Source organism: Acyrthosiphon pisum, unplaced genomic scaffold, assembly GCF_005508785.2.
Source record: "Acyrthosiphon pisum isolate AL4f unplaced genomic scaffold, pea_aphid_22Mar2018_4r6ur Scaffold_21501;HRSCAF=24132, whole genome shotgun sequence".
Taxonomy (NCBI): Eukaryota; Metazoa; Arthropoda; class Insecta; order Hemiptera; family Aphididae; genus Acyrthosiphon; species Acyrthosiphon pisum.
In genome coordinates, this window is record NW_021770976.1 from 95959 (window position 1) to 101554 (window position 5596).

At 30.4% G+C, this 5596-nt stretch overlaps 1 pseudogene; it reads right to left on the reverse strand.

The window, feature by feature from the left end:
* Positions 1-4112: 4112 nt before the first annotated feature.
* Positions 4113-5595, reverse strand: LOC100160023 (annotated as a pseudogene).
* Between the last annotated feature and the right edge of the window lies 1 nt (position 5596).

Consider the following 5596-nt stretch of genomic DNA (forward strand, 5'->3'; position numbering starts at 1 on the left):
TTCATTGTGAATTTGTAACTGATGTAGCACATGCATATATATATAATATATATATGTATATAAATACATTTAAATTGATTAATAGTAAGTTTCATACACAAATTATAATAATTTCAAAAGCATATATCTACTATGACCAAGGTTTGTAAGAGATTTTCAATTTTGTTGTTTGTACAATTTGTTTGATTTCTACGTATTGCAGTCGACGCACAAATTAATTAAATTTTTTTAAATATCATTACACTACAATACATTGTATGTTTGAATTTGTATAGCTTAGCAATGTCTTTAGTAGGTAAACATAATGAGGTATGATTAATTATTGTGCCACCGCAAATGATTTTCATTGTAAAAATATTAAGCAAATACTGATTAGTAGTACCTAATTGATTATATTATATTATTTGTAATGTAAAAAATAAACTAATAACCATAATTGCAACGTTAAGTACAGCATTTAATTACTGTATTTTAATATTCTTCAGAATGCTTAACAAATAATCCATGTTCATATTTATTATTATTATTATTATACATTACTATTTATATTGAAACTAAAATTGTAAAAAATTGTGATTGACAGTATTAAAACCACTTTTAAAACCAAAAACTATAAGCATGTGCACAACACACATAGGTATATATAACATGATACATTTAATTGATGTTTTATAGGCTACACATATAAGCATTTAACTGTACTTAATAAGTACTTATGAACAATAATAATGTTATGATAGGTACACCACACCTACAGGTGTCTATATAAGTAATTTAGAGCATTTAATTAGCTTTATGGAACGTTTTAATTTCACTTGGTACGCACAGGTCGTTCGCAACCATACACCTACACACCTGGGAGGTATGGTTGCCTTTAAATCGACTACTTAACCTTTTTATTCACTTGACATTCGGCTTTAACATTTTCTCCTACAATAATACAAATATGCAATATCAAACTATCGACGTTAGGAGGTATGCCCAGCACACGTACAAATTTGTACCAGTTAAGGACTGAAAGCTAGACACACAATTACCGTTTTCGTTAAGCATTTATTTTTTTTGCACGCACAAAAGAACCGGGCATGCATGATGCATCCAACTGCCATACGCGAATGCCCTATCCCTCAAAGATTTGCATACAGTGATGGTTGATAGCTAGACATTCGATTACAATTATTCGCATTTCCTTATTGTTTCAAAAAAGAACCTGGCATGCAGCAGGACACGGTATTAGTGTATTACACCAGATGAGGAAAGACCGCTAGACACTCAAAGTCACAGTTTTCGGATTGCATGCCTCATCGTGTTACCAGACCGTTGCACGTTGTCCGCTATCCGACGAAGTCGGATTGCCTACCTGGAAGACTACGCCCAAAGTCGAGCCGGGTGACTGACTTCCTAGACACTAAAAAATTGCGACAGCTATGTGATTTAATTTCTTTTTGAATTTCCGGTGAAACGATTTTCACGACTATATTCGCGATGTCGCTTCCTTATCTCCCTCCTACCGCTATCACTTTTCGTGTTTTCACGCGGATTTTATCATTATAATACATATATATTATATATACGTATATATTATTGACTAGAAACTTTATTTCCTTCCTTCACTTATACAGTTATACAGGATTTTTTTAGTGTGCAGTGAGACAGATTTTGTGCAGTGAGAAAAGTAATTCTGCAGTGAAAATTGTTACTTTGTGCAGTGCAAAAAAAGAATTTCACGATGATATATTTTATTGTTGTATATTATAAGACAATAATTAAGTAAACTTCAAAAATAAAAAAAAATAAAATGTTTCTATTAAAATTGAAAATTGTTTATATTATTCAATATTATACTGTATATTTTTTAAAATTTTTTTTAAATCAAACATCTACCACCTTTAAGCACATGCCTGTGGATAATATGAAAAATTTAATTATAAATAAGAAAAACGGATAAGAATTGAATAATCAATCTATAAAATTAGAATACTTAGGGCCATTTTATCAATCATCAGTTATATAGTGGCTTAACTAATCTTGGTTTTTAATTAACTGAAGATTAAAATAATTTTGATTTTATCAATTAAATTTAATCCGAGTTTAAGTAATCTGGGTTTTATAAACTAAAGATTTATTTACTACCAATTGAAGTTAGTAACTCGTTAATATAAGAATGAGCCTAACTTCATATTAGTATATTGTTTTCTGTTATCATTTTAATCTTACAAATTTTTGCACATGATTTATGCATAATGTTACTTCTTGGTGACGAATTTGTCAAATGTCAATATTTAATATTTTCAATATAAAATACTTATTACGTAGTGTAGCAGTGTATAATAATATAATATAATAATCATGAGTTTAAAAACCAAGAGAGAACGCTCGACAAATTTTATAGACAGTGAATTGGAACTTCTAGTCGACCTAGTGGTAAAGCAAAAAAAAATTCTAGAAAATAAAAAAACTGATGCTATAACTGCAAATATCAAGAATAAGACATGGGAAGTATTGACTAAAACATTCAACAGTAAAAGCCTTAATGGATACCGCAGCGAAAAATGCTTACGATCAAAGTATGATAATTTAAAAAAGACTGTTAAAATAAAGTTGCGGGAAGTAAAATCAAAACAATGTCCAACTGGAGGAGGACCAGCTGCCTCACAGAAAACTATAGAAAAACTATCATTTATTGAAGAAAAAATAAGATCACTGAACCCTTTGGCATTCAATGGTACAACCTCACAGTTTGATAACGACTGTATTGACAATGAAAGTATGAAGGTAAATATTATTTACTGTATGATTTTATCAATGTATACAGATTATAAAACTATAAATAAAAAATGCAAAATGTGCATTTTATATTGTATTAATTATAAATTTATTCAGTTAATAGATGAATTAGACTTGGAAAATGATGAAGTTGAAATTGTTATGGATGAGGTTGATTGCCAAGAAAATAATAGTGAGGTAAACATAATTTTTTTTTTAATTTCCTTTAAAATTATAATACCTACTATTTATAATACAAAAATTAATTATTATTTATCTTAAAACATTAAGGATTTGTTTAATACTACTGACCATGTTAACGAAATAGACTGGGCAGATTATACGCCAGCTAAGTTGAAGACTCCTATTTCTAAACAGTTATCACATTCTCTTATTACACCTCAAAATCGTTCAGGTATTGTTTGTGGAACTAGTATGTATGACAATGAATCCTCAGACAATGATTTAGAAGAAAGTAAGTAGAGAGTAACACACTTAAATAATGATATGTAGTAAATATACTTATTATTCATAGAATTATCATAATATCATGTTAAATTTAGTTGAAAACCCTCAAAAAATACTGCAACAAAAGGAAAAAGTGTTTATAGAAGAAAACAGTCAAGGTTATTATTTGTTATTTAAATTTGGACATTAATTTTTAAATTGTATATGGTTCTCTTTTTCAGCATTATTAATGTAAATAAAGATTGAGCAGAAGTTGCCAAAATAAAAACAGATGTTTTGAATTTAAAAAAGAAGTTGTTGAAAGAGGAACTTGATTTCAAGAGAAAAGAAAACACACTAAAATTAGAAAAATTGTCAGTTGAATTGGGTGCACTTAAAAAACAAAATATATAATCTATGTTATAACCATGGTGAATACACTAAACATTTTTGATTACCTAGGTTAATAGTTATTTTTTATGTTATGTACTACTAAAAATGAAACAAAAGACTGTTCATAAATTAACTCACTATAATTTAATTATTTATTATGTTATATACTACCTACTAAAAATGAAACAAAAGACGGTTCATCAATTAACTCATTATAATTTAATTATTTATTATGTTATGTACTACCTACTAAAAATGAAACAAAAGACTGTTCATCAATTAACTCATTATAATTTAATTATTTTTTATGTTATGTACTACCTACTAAATTGAAACAAAAGACTGTTCATATATTAACTCATTATAATTTAGTTATGTTTTGTGTTATGTATAAAAGTATATTAAATAGAAATAAATATTAACATTGTTAACATAATATGTTGGTGTTTTTAATTTTGTAATATATATAGGTACTTGACTTGACATACCACCGGGAGGGTCTCAGAATTAAAGTTGATCACACTTAACACATTCCACCAAAGTGTCTCAGAATCATAGTTGATCTTGTTCTATCATTTGTATGATTGTTTACATTTTCATTTATAACATTGATGTTTACAGAGTTCATTAAATTTATTTGTTTTTGGATTTCTTGTGTGGTTGGTGGTGTATCTTCTTTTTGTAAAATAGCAATATTATGTAAAACAGCTGTAGCTATGATAATTGCTTCTACTTTACTAATATGTAAACGAATCCCTAATGATAGAACTGGAAACCTCCTTTTCCAGACGCCATAAGAACGTTCGACCACATTTCTCGTTTTTATTTGTGATTCTTGAAACAAATGTTCAGCTCTTGTGACTGGGTTTAATAGAGGTGTAATTAAGTAGTTTTTAACTGCATAACCTCCATCACCGACAATCAAACCATTTCCAAATTCTCCTGCTTCTAGACGTCTACAAATTGAAGAATTGAAAAATACAGTTGAATCATGTGACGATCCAGGCGAACGAGCTACTATATCTTGGATCATTAATTTATCATCAGAAATAGTCTGAACATTTATAGAAAAAAAGTTTTTTCTATTTCTGTAGTTTTCTGCGTTTTCTCCACCTGGTGATGATATTTTGATGTGTGTGCAGTCAATAGCACCAATGCATCGTGGAAATTTTGCTTTCAAATAAAATCTATTCTGGACATTTCATTAGCATTACTAGGCATTTTAATAAACTGTGGTCTGAGCCTTGCTAAAGCGATATTCATTTTTTTTATTATATTTGATGCAGTTGAGTAATGTATTCCAAATAATTCACCAACATTTATTAAATATGCGTCTGAGGCATAAAACCTTAGTGTTGAAAAAATTGTTGCTCTGCTGTGACAGCACGATTTCTGTATAGATAATAAAAGTATACAATTTGAATTAAAAATTGAGGAACATAAGAAACATTTTGTAACGTCACAGCATTTTTTGCATTCTTATTATTATTATAACAAACATACCTGTACCCATATTATCAGTCACGAGCGTACCTTATTATTACATTGTTATGATTATCGCGCGCCAATGCAGGAATAACCGCAGTATTATGTAACTACTGTCCCCCGACCCCCACAACCCGCAGTGACCGGTACCTACACGTCGTTTGCTCACGGCCGTCGATGCCGTCGGCGCCTAGGTCGGGTTCCGCCGCACGACACCGGCAGAGCAAACTGTCACCAAGTCCGATTATTGTACAATTCCCTCTAATACACGACACTGACCTGCCCCACTCAACACCAAAAAGCTCCGTCGCCGGGTCTCTACACACAAAAAATTTTTTCGACGACGCTGTACTTGGCCGGTGGTGCCTAGTCACTACTCTACTTTTCGTTTCAACATCGCACACTCAGCATTTTCGACGATCAACGCACGGACCACGCGGCCAACCAATTGACTTGTTTTTTACATCCATCGACCTCATCGAACACGGACCTATCATCCAGCATT